Source organism: Ammospiza nelsoni, chromosome 19 (genome assembly GCF_027579445.1).
Source record: "Ammospiza nelsoni isolate bAmmNel1 chromosome 19, bAmmNel1.pri, whole genome shotgun sequence".
Classification (NCBI taxonomy): Eukaryota; Metazoa; Chordata; class Aves; order Passeriformes; family Passerellidae; genus Ammospiza; species Ammospiza nelsoni.
The window spans coordinates 12,540,631-12,552,021 of NC_080651.1; positions in this window are offsets into that span (position 1 = coordinate 12,540,631).

Genomic DNA, 11,391 nt, shown 5'->3' on the forward strand with positions numbered 1-11,391 from the left:
AAGGTTTCTGCAGCTTTTGAGTTATCCTGCTGGTGTTTGACCTATGTTCTTACTTTCTTTCAGGTGCGGGTGCATCGCATCCATGGCTGCGCACCCTATCGTGTGTGAGGGGGTTCCCGAAATCAGGTCAGTCACCATTTGTCTGTGCAGGGTGTGTGGCAAGTGTGACCCTGTTACAGGTCTGTTCTTTGTCTTTATTTTTAGGAAGCATAGCTGGATCTCAGCAGTCAAGTTCAAGAAGGCAAGGTGAGCAGTGGCCAGTAGCCTTCATTGTTGCTGAGGTCTCAGTTCCTGGGGCAAGTCTAAGTCTCTATTCTTGTTTTTGTGTCTTAGTCAAGCCGCTCTGAGCACGTCAAGCTGCCATCCCCCACCAGAAGATGGACCGGTTTCGCTGCCCTCGTCAGCCCTGTCTTCCGGGTAGCTGTCGGGAACCGCCGAGGAATTGCGGTGAGTCGGGCAAGTAGGGATGAGGAGCGAGGGTCCACTCAGTTTTCAGCAATCCCACATCATCTCCTGTTCTCTTCATGCAGGTGTACTCTGTGATGCTGGCATCGGTGTCTGAGCATGGCTGACGTGTGTGACTCCAGGAGATCGGCCATTGTTAGGAGAATGGTGAGTAGCAGGCTTGTGGGTTTTGGCCGATGCGGTGCCAAGATCAGGCACCGATGTTTGGTTTTCTTTAATCTAGCTGTCTGAGACAACAGCCCGGTGGCAGCAGGAACTCCCCAGCCGGTGAGGCGGCCTTCCTTTGCACCCGATACGGACCAGCATCCCCAGATGTCTGAGAGATAAGTAGAGGGCTATGAACCACAGAGGGGATGAAAGTGGGGTGCTAGGTCAGACTCCCAGGGTGGGGGGTTTGAATTGGCTCTGGAGATGAGGGTAGGCAAGATGTGGCCCCTTAGGCTTCATAAAAGCAAAGTCTCAGTTTTGGTTACGGTGCTGAGCCGGGCAGCAGGGCAGAGCAGTCCCGGTGTGTCTCGTGTCACTTGTCTTTTGTGTGTTGTGTGTTATGTGGATATGTCATGTCTGTGATCTTAGCCCTCTGAGGGGCCTCTCAGAAACCTTTCCTAGCATCCGTGATCTCAGCGTTCTTTGCCCTGGCACCCGTGCCACGGAACTCTTGACCCGGGAGCCCAGACAGGCATCAGAATTGCATCTCTTTTTAGAAGCATCCCGTCAGATGTCTTTTCAGGTCTTGTTGTCAGCTGTATGGACAACTGCACCCTGTAAGGTTCCATTATGGCTGATTAGGACTTGTGAGAATGTGAGCTCAGGTAGAGCATTGTGACTCTAGGGCTCCTGGGCATTGATCTTTGCAGTTCTTGGACCGAATCATTGAGTTTAGCATCTTCTTTTTCCAGGGATCTCTGAGCCTGATCAGCTCACCATCAGTCTCACCTTGGTCATCTCATTTTGCATCCTCTCAGTCCTTGCAGTCATTTTCCTTGCCTAGAGGTTTCTGTGTGTGTTTTGTCCCCGTTGTTTGTCACGTCCTGTCCCGTGTCACGGGTGTCTGCACAGATTTGTGCTGGAGCTGCTCTGCCCTGCCCCGCCCCATAGCCTGGCGCAATCGGAGGCATCTCGGGGGCTTGTAATTGGTAATGTGGGGTGTAGTTGGACCCTAGATGGGATTTGTAGATGGGCACGAGATGACTGGAGCCCATAAGTTATCCTGCAGCCCTTTGACTTTTGTCCTAACTCTCTTTCAGATGCAGAAGGATAAAATCCAGGGCAGAGCCCCCCATCCCGGGTGAGGGGATTCCCCCAAGCAGGTCAGTCACTGTTTTCCTTGGTAGAGGAAGCATAAATGATGGCTGTCACAGCTCTGTTGCCTTTCCTTTTAGGAAGTCAAGGCAGAGAGCTGCAGTCCAGGCCAGTGGGCAAGGTGAGCATTGCGTAGCGTGCACAAGCAGTTTTATTGCTGAGGTCTCAGTTTCTGGTGCAGCTCTAACTCTCCTCTTTTTTTTTTTTTTTTTTTTTTTTTTTTTTTTTTTTTTTTTTGTTATTTTAGGTGGTCCACTTGTGATCTATCCTGGCCGAGCATGCTCATGCCAGGTGGGTGCAAGCTTAAGGTATCGGTGTGGCATACTTGTCCCAGTAGGGAGGTTGTGTTTTCACAGTATCTCAGCATGCTTTTTTGCTTTGTTTCTTTGCAGGTGCTGTCGCTGCCCTAAGCATGACCAAGGAACAGAGGAGGGCAGGTGAGTCGGTGTTTAGGCAGGCTGACTCATAGGGGAGCGTTATGCAGCAGCATGCTAAGCGGGTACATTTTCTTTTTGCAGGTATCTTCTGGGCAGCCTCCGGAGTCAAATCAAGTTTTGAGGTGAGCTGGGGCAGGGGTGCGGAGGAGTCCAGGGGATTACTGGTTTTGAGGGCAATAGTCACGTTTTCTGTTGCGTCTTAGGTACCCTGAGGAGGCTCGTAGTCACAGCTTGGAAGCGGCAGCACCGAAGCACACACATTGAGAACATCTCAACGTCCACGTCCGACCGAGGATGCATTTTGTCCGCTCGTCTTCCAAAAGCTAAGTGTCGGGGCCAGGGGTTGGGAGAATGGGAAAAGCCTTTACTATCACAGGGGGCAGTTTCATGTCAGCTTAGCGGAGAGGTCTGTAGCGGGCCGGGCTCTCTGGAATTAAAGAGAGAGGGTTTGTCCTCAGCCTCACCAGAGCCTTTGCCGGGCAGGGCAGTTCCGACCCATCTCCACGTTCTCGTGAACTTTGCGTCGTCAGCCTTCCTCGAGTCAGCATAGTCACGGCTCTTTCCCCCGAGGGGCTCGCCTTCGGGTACGGAGCTGTCGCCATGGTCATCCAGCCATCCGCTTCCTTCTCTAGGCTTGCTGAGCGTCTCGAGCGTCTTCCTAACTGCTTTGACACTAACTTCTTTTTGCGAGCTACATTTCATCATCACGTGCCATCATCATAGGGCTTCCTTTCCTTTGGCATCATCAGCCTGTGGCTCACCTTGCGTTTGCAGTCTCAGATCCCTAAGGGGAAAGTTCCCACTTGTCTTTGTGTTAGGTCATCTGCGTCCGTTAGGTCGTCCGTGTCTGTGTTACGTAGTCTGTGTCCATTGTCTTTGACGTCATAAGGCCTTTCTTACATCTCGACGCTTTGTCGGCACTGTTCTGTGCCATATTGCCTATATTCGACTCATGTTCCTTTCTGGATCTTCCTTATTCTGCCCTGTTTACATTTTTACTCTTTGAGCCAGGTAGGATTACAGATGTTCTCATCAGTCTTCCTTGTCACTACCAGCTTTGGTAGTGCCTTTTTTCTCCATGACATTTTCTTGGACTTGTAGAGCGGTGTCTTATACCCTCCTCACGTGACTGCAGTAGTTCTATAGGTTCCATCTTGAGAAAGGGTATAGGTCTCAGGAATTCATCTTGCAGAGTTATCTTAAGTCCTGTTTTATATTGTATCTATCTACCTATATTGCGTGTACCTGTGTTGGCTTATATTGTATGTGCTTATGTTGTATGTACTTGTGTTGGCTTATATTGTATGTACTTGTGTTGGCTTATACTGTATGTAGTTATGTTGCATGTACCTGTGTTGGCTTTTACTGTATGTACCTGTGTTGGCTTATACTGTATGTACTTATACTGTATGTACCTATGTTGGCTTATACTGTATGTACCTATACTGTATGTACCTATGTTGGCTTATACTGTATGTACCTATACTGTATGTACCTATGTTGGCTTATACTGTATGTACCTATGTTGGCTTATACTGTATGTACTTATACTGTATGTACCTATGTTGGCTTATACTGTATGTACCTGTGTTGGCTTATACTGTATGTAGTTACGTTGCATGTACCTGTGTTGGCTTATACTGTATGTAGTTACGTTGCATGTACCTGTGTTGGCTTATACTGTATGTGCTTAAAATGTACGTAAGTGCATTGCCTTATATTGTCTGTACTTGCACTGTATGCATTGGCTTATATTGTGTGTACCTATGTTGTACCACTTATGGTCGGAGCTGCCCTGCCCTGGCAGCTAGTCACAGTTAGGTGGAACAGTTATAGAAATTTTCCTGTTGATCTGTGTTTTGTGGGATTTTGGGTAGAAGACTTACTGGTTCAGAGCGGGGACAATTCCTGGCTGTCAGATTGGCACTTGTTGACCACTTTTTGTTGTCTCACAGGTCCCCGAGGCTACCGATTTCCCTAATCTACCATTTGATGTCAGGGAGGGGCAGCCAGAAAATGTGTTGAAGCACGTTCTTCAGCGTTGCAGGTAAGGGCTGCAGCGAGCGTGTAAGTGGGAAGAGTGTGTGAGAGCACATGGCTGTGTTTGTCTGTGTCTGCTTGTCTCTCTGTGTGTGAGCACAGGGTGAGTGGATTTAACCTTGTGTGTGTGACTTTTGCTTTTCAGGTTTTTCAACTCATTTTTAAATTTAGAATAAAAAATCCCCAGCCGGGGGGTTTTTTTTTTTTTCCCCCCGGCTGGGTTTTTTTTTCCTCGGTCCCGGTCGGTCCGCGAGGCGACGTTCATCGCCAAAGTTTGGGCACGGAACGGCCAGGGACCGGGGTTTTCGTCAGGCAGGAGGATTTTTTGGAGGCTCCCGGGAGCCACGTTCCCGAGGAGCGGCGTGAATGTGTGCTGAGGGTTAGCAGAGCGGTTGAGGTGAGAGTCCGTGTGGGTTTGTGTGCGTGTCGAAGGGCTGTAGGGTTGTAACGTTGTATGCTGTTTGCTTTTCAGGTTTTTCAACTCATTTTTAAATTTAGAATAAAAAATCCCCAGCCGGGGGGGTTTTTTTTTTTTTCCCCCCGGCTGGGTTTTTTTTTCCTCGGTCCCGGTCGGTCCGCGAGGCGACGTTCATCGCCAAAGTTTGGGCACGGAACGGCCAGGGACCGGGGTTTTCGTCAGGCAGGAGGATTTTTTGGAGGCTCCCGGGAGCCACGTTCCCGAGGAGCGGCGTGAATGTGTGCTGAGGGTTAGCAGAGCGGTTGAGGTGAGAGTCCGTGTGGGTTTGTGTGCGTGTCGAAGGGCTGTAGGGTTGTAACGTTGTATGCTGTTTGCTTTTCAGGTTTTTCAACTCATTTTTAAATTTAGAATAAAAAATCCCCAGCCGGGGGGTTTTTTTTTTTTTCCCCCCGGCTGGGTTTTTTTTTCCTCGGTCCCGGTCGGTCCGCGAGGCGACGTTCATCGCCAAAGTTTGGGCACGGAACGGCCAGGGACCGGGGTTTTCGTCAGGCAGGAGGATTTTTTGGAGGCTCCCGGGAGCCACGTTCCCGAGGAGCGGCGTGAATGTGTGCTGAGGGTTAGCAGAGCGGTTGAGGTGAGAGTCCGTGTGGGTTTGTGTGCGTGTCGAAGGGCTGTAGGGTTGTAACGTTGTATGCTGTTTGCTTTTCAGGTTTTTCAACTCATTTTTAAATTTAGAATAAAAAATCCCCAGCCGGGGGGGTTTTTTTTTTTCCCCCCGGCTGGGTTTTTTTTTCCTCGGTCCCGGTCGGTCCGCGAGGCGACGTTCATCGCCAAAGTTTGGGCACGGAACGGCCAGGGACCGGGGTTTTCGTCAGGCAGGAGGATTTTTTTGGGGCCTCCTGGGAACCACGTTCCCTAGGACCTATGGTTTTTGGGGTTTAATTTAGTAGTTTTGGTGCGAGGGCTGGTGGGTTTGTGTGCTGTTTGAAGGGAGTGTCTGTGGTAGGTGAGTGTTTGTTTTTTCTGTGGTTTTGTTGTTTTGGGTTTCATGTAAGCATAAATTAACATGTAATGTAAATAGCAAAAGGTTATCAGTCTTTTTGTATTGCTTTGTATTGCTTTGTATTGCTTTGTATTGCTTTGTATTGCTTTGTATTGCTTTGTATTGCTTTGTATTGCTTTGTATTGCTTTGTATTGCTTTGTATTGCTTTGTATTGCTTTGTATTGCTTTGTATTGCTTTGTATTGCTTTGTATTGCTTTGTATTGCTTTGTATTGCTTTGTATTGCTTTGTATTGCTTTGTATTGCTTTGTATTGCTTTGTATTGCTTTGTATTGCTTTGTATTGCTTTGTATTGCTTTGTATTGCTTTGTATTGCTTTGTATTGCTTTGTATTGCTTTGTATTGCTTTGTATTGCTTTGTATTGCTTTGTATTGCTTTGTATTGCTTTGTATTGCTTTGTATTGCTTTGTATTGCTTTGTATTGCTTTGTATTGCTTTGTATTGCTTTGTATTGCTTTGTATGTGAATAAGATTTTATTGTTGTGTGTATGGATTGTATCTGCGCTTGCATTTGTATACACTGTTTCTATGTCTGTTGCTGATTTCATGTAATAAAGTTGAATCACCCCAATAAAGATACCCCCTGTCCTTCCCTAAACCCCCCCTCCCCCCACGGCTCCTGTCTTTTTGGTGTGGTTTTGTAATTTCTTTCCTCTGTGTTTCTTCCTTTTGCTCCTTACTTTCCTTCTCTATTTTTAACTTCACTTCCATCTGTCTCCCACCCTTTGTGTCTGTTTCTCACTCTTTCTGATTCTGTCTTGCTTCTGTAACTGTTTTTTTTCTCTCTCTACTTTTCACCTCTATTTCTTTTCCTTTGTAACTTTCACCTGTGCTCTTCCTGCTTCTTTTTCTGTCTGTGTTCTCCTTTTCCTTGGTTTGTCTTTTTTTGCTCTTAGTCTTTTCCTTTTTCACTCTACCCTGAGTTTTTGCTTAACTCTAATCCTAACCACTTTTTTTTTTCCTTTCTAACTCCTGTTCTTCAGTTTTTCCACCCTCCTTTTCTTTTCTGTCTCTGTCTTTGTTTCTCTCTCTGTGTTTTCTTCTCCTCTGTCTTCTTTTTTTCTGTCTTTTCTTCTGTCTCTGTCTTTTTGTCTCTGTCTTTTTGTCTCTGTCTTTTTGTCTTTTTCTCTCTCTCTTCTCTCCTTTCTTTTTCTCTATCTTCTTTCTTTTCTCTTTGTCTTTGCTCTCTCTTGTCTCCATTTTTCTTTTCTCTCTTTCTATTTCTCTCTCTGACTTTTTTCTTCTGTGTCTCTATCTCTTTTTTTTCTGTCTCTTCTTTCTTTTCTCTCTCTCTCTGTCTCTCTCTCTCTCTCTCTATTTCTAACTTTGTTTTCCTTTCTAGCTTTAGTTTAAAAAAAGCAGCAGTAGAAACTTTCAGGCTCCCTGGGAGTAAAGCAAAAAAAAAAAAAAAAAAAATTATAAAACAAAGCATTTACTCCCCGGGAGCCTGAAATTTTCTACTGCTGCACCAGACATATAGTTTTTCTTCTTTTTATATATAGTATATAGGAACCACACCCACTCCTAATTAGTACCCCCAGCTGTCACCAATCAAGCCTGACACAGCTATGCCCAGGCACCACCCACAGTACCCAAACACCCACCCCGAGGCAGTCCCGCCCCCTACTTAGTCCCCCCTACCCAGCTGCCACCTCCCCCAGTACCCAAACACTCACCCGGTAATTAGTCCCCCTACCCCCAGCTGCCCCCCACCCCTGCACACATCCCCAGTCACCAAGCACCCACCCCTAGCTGCCATCCCCCAGTACCCAAGCACCCGCCCCCTGTTTGTCCCCCCCCACCCCCTGTTGTCCACCCCATCGCTGAAAGAGCAGCGCCCCCTGCTGTCCGGTTCCCCTTAGTGCAATTACACCACCCCATGACTGCGCCCCCTGCCGTCCACAGCGCCACACTGCATGCACAACACTACCACGTGACGTCACGAGAGCGACACACCTCACGAAGGACCCCCCGGGGCATAGCCGTCCCTGCTACTGCCCGATCGAAATCCCAGCACCCACCCCCCGCCCCAGAACCCACCCCCCGCCACACCGCCGGCCGCACGCGAACCAGAGTAGCATTCCACGGCCACCGTTGCCCTCGGCAACCCCCAAAAACCAGCCCAAACCCAGAAAAAAAACCCGGTCCCGGCCGCCGCCATTTTTACCGGAAGTGACGTCATTCCCATGGGGGCCGCCATATTGTCCCAATACCACGTGCTCTCCTGGGCGCCGCCATCTTGTTGTTACCGGAAGCCAGCCCCGGGCGCCGCCATGTTGTTGCCGGAAGTTACCTCTGCGCGCGGCCATGTTGTTGCCGGAAGTAACCTCTGGGCGCGGCCATGTTGTTGCCGGAAGTTACCTCTGGGCGCGGCCATGTTGTTGCCGGAAGTTACCGCTGGAGGCCGCCATGTTGTTGCCGGAAACCACGTGACAGCATGGACGCCGCCATCTTAGAAAACCATCACGTGACCGCGTGGGGGCCGCCATCTTGGATCAGGGTTAGTTTTACCGATTAATTTTAACAATTAGGGTTGTTTTTATCCAGGATTCAGACCCCAACCCCTAATAATTAGCGCCATCCACATCCCCTTTTCCCTGACCTAACCCTAACTAGTCCTCCCCCAGCTGTTTCCACCCCCATCCCCCTTTCCCTGACCTAACCCTAATTAGTCCTCCCCCAGCTGTTGCCACCCCCGTCCCCCTTTCCCTGACCTAACCCTAACCCTAACCCCAACATCTCATCCCCAACCCTAACCCCAAGCCCTAACCCTAACCCCAACCCTAGACCCAATCCCTAACCCTAACCCTAACCCTAGCCCCTAACCCTAAGTACTAGGGTTTTCAGGAGTACCTTTTTCACCTGAGTACCATTTTTTCCAGAGTATCATTTTGTCAGGAGTATTTCTTTCCACAGAGTACCATTTTTTCAGGAGTACCTTTTTCTCCAGAGTACTCATATTTTAAGGAGTATGTTTTTTTCCAGAGTACCCATTTTTTCCAAAGTACTTGTTTTTCTGGAGTACTCAATTTTCCAGAGTACTCATTTTCTTCAGGAGTACTAGGGTTGGGGTACCGGGTTAGGGTTGGGGTACCGGGTTAGGGTTGGGGTACCGGGTTAGGGTTAGGGTTAGGGTTGGGGGTACCGGGTTAGGGTACCGGGTTAGGGTACCGGGTTAGGGTTAGGGTACCGGGTTAGGGTACCGGGTTAGGGTACCGGGTTAGGGTACCGGGTTAGGGTTAGGGTACCGGGTTAGGGTACCGGGTTAGGGTACCGGGTTAGGGTACCGGGTTAGGGTACCGGGTTAGGGTTAGGGTTAGGGTTAGGGTTAGGGTTAGGGTTAGGGTTAGGGTTAGGGTTAGGGTTAGGGTTAGGGTTAGGGTTAGGGTTAGGGTTAGGGTTAGGGTTAGGGTTAGGGTTAGGGTTAGGGTTAGGGTTAGGGTTAGGGTTAGGGTTAGGGTTAGGGTTAGGGTTAGGGTTAGGGTTAGGGTTAGGGTTAGGGTTAGGGTTAGGGTTAGGGTTAGGGTTAGGGTTAGGGTTAGGGTTAGGGTTAGGGTTAGGGTTAGGGTTAGGGTTAGGGTTAGGGTTAGGGTTAGGGTTAGGGTTAGGGTTAGGGTTAGGGTTAGGGTTAGGGTTAGGGTTAGGGTTAGGGTTAGGGTTAGGGTTAGGGTTAGGGTTAGGGTTAGGGTTAGGGTTAGGGTTAGGGTTAGGGTTAGGGTTAGGGTTAGGGTTAGGGTTAGGGTTAGGGTTAGGGTTAGGGTTAGGGTTAGGGTTAGGGTTAGGGTTAGGGTTAGGGTTAGGGTTAGGGTTAGGGTTAGGGTTAGGGTTAGGGTTAGGGTTAGGGTTAGGGTTAGGGTTAGGGTTAGGGTTAGGGTTAGGGTTAGGGTTAGGGTTAGGGTTAGGGTTAGGGTTAGGGTTAGGGTTAGGGTTAGGGTTAGGGTTAGGGTTAGGGTTAGGGTTAGGGTTAGGGTTAGGGTTAGGGTTAGGGTTAGGGTTAGGGTTAGGGTTAGGGTTAGGGTTAGGGTTAGGGTTAGGGTTAGGGTTAGGGTTAGGGTTAGGGTTAGGGTTAGGGTTAGGGTTAGGGTTAGGGTTAGGGTTAGGGTTAGGGTTAGGGTTAGGGTTAGGGTTAGGGTTAGGGTTAGGGTTAGGGTTAGGGTTAGGGTTAGGGTTAGGGTTAGGGTTAGGGTTAGGGTTAGGGTTAGGGTTAGGGTTAGGGTTAGGGTTAGGGTTAGGGTTAGGGTTAGGGTTAGGGTTAGGGTTAGGGTTAGGGTTAGGGTTAGGGTTAGGGTTAGGGTTAGGGTTAGGGTTAGGGTTAGGGTTAGGGTTAGGGTTAGGGTTAGGGTTAGGGTTAGGGTTAGGGTTAGGGTTAGGGTTAGGGTTAGGGTTAGGGTTAGGGTTAGGGTTAGGGTTAGGGTTAGGGTTAGGGTTAGGGTTAGGGTTAGGGTTAGGGTTAGGGTTAGGGTTAGGGTTAGGGTTAGGGTTAGGGTTAGGGTTAGGGTTAGGGTTAGGGTTAGGGTTAGGGTTAGGGTTAGGGTTAGGGTTAGGGTTAGGGTTAGGGTTAGGGTTAGGGTTAGGGTTAGGGTTAGGGTTAGGGTTAGGGTTAGGGTTAGGGTTAGGGTTAGGGTTAGGGTTAGGGTTAGGGTTAGGGTTAGGGTTAGGGTTAGGGTTAGGGTTAGGGTTAGGGTTAGGGTTAGGGTTAGGGTTAGGGTTAGGGTTAGGGTTAGGGTTAGGGTTAGGGTTAGGGTTAGGGTTAGGGTTAGGGTTAGGGTTAGGGTTAGGGTTAGGGTTAGGGTTAGGGTTAGGGTTAGGGTTAGGGTTAGGGTTAGGGTTAGGGTTAGGGTTAGGGTTAGGGTTAGGGTTAGGGTTAGGGTTAGGGTTAGGGTTAGGGTTAGGGTTAGGGTTAGGGTTAGGGTTAGGGTTAGGGTTAGGGTTAGGGTTAGGGTTAGGGTTAGGGTTAGGGTTAGGGTTAGGGTTAGGGTTAGGGTTAGGGTTAGGGTTAGGGTTAGGGTTAGGGTTAGGGTTAGGGTTAGGGTTAGGGTTAGGGTTAGGGTTAGGGTTAGGGTTAGGGTTAGGGTTAGGGTTAGGGTTAGGGTTAGGGTTAGGGTTAGGGTTAGGGTTAGGGTTAGGGTTAGGGTTAGGGTTAGGGTTAGGGTTAGGGTTAGGGTTAGGGTTAGGGTTAGGGTTAGGGTTAGGGTTAGGGTTAGGGTTAGGGTTAGGGTTAGGGTTAGGGTTAGGGTTAGGGTTAGGGTTAGGGTTAGGGTTAGGGTTAGGGTTAGGGTTAGGGTTAGGGTTAGGGTTAGGGTTAGGGTTAGGGTTAGGGTTAGGGTTAGGGTTAGGGTTAGGGTTAGGGTTAGGGTTAGGGTTAGGGTTAGGGTTAGGGTTAGGGTTAGGGTTAGGGTTAGGGTTAGGGTTAGGGTTAGGGTTAGGGTTAGGGTTAGGGTTAGGGTTAGGGTTAGGGTTAGGGTTAGGGTTAGGGTTAGGGTTAGGGTTAGGGTTAGGGTTAGGGTTAGGGTTAGGGTTAGGGTTAGGGTTAGGGTTAGGGTTAGGGTTAGGGTTAGGGTTAGGGTTAGGGTTAGGGTTAGGGTTAGGGTTAGGGTTAGGGTTAGGGTTAGGGTTAGGGTTAGGGTTAGGGTTAGGGTTAGGGTTAGGGTTAGGGTTAGGGTTA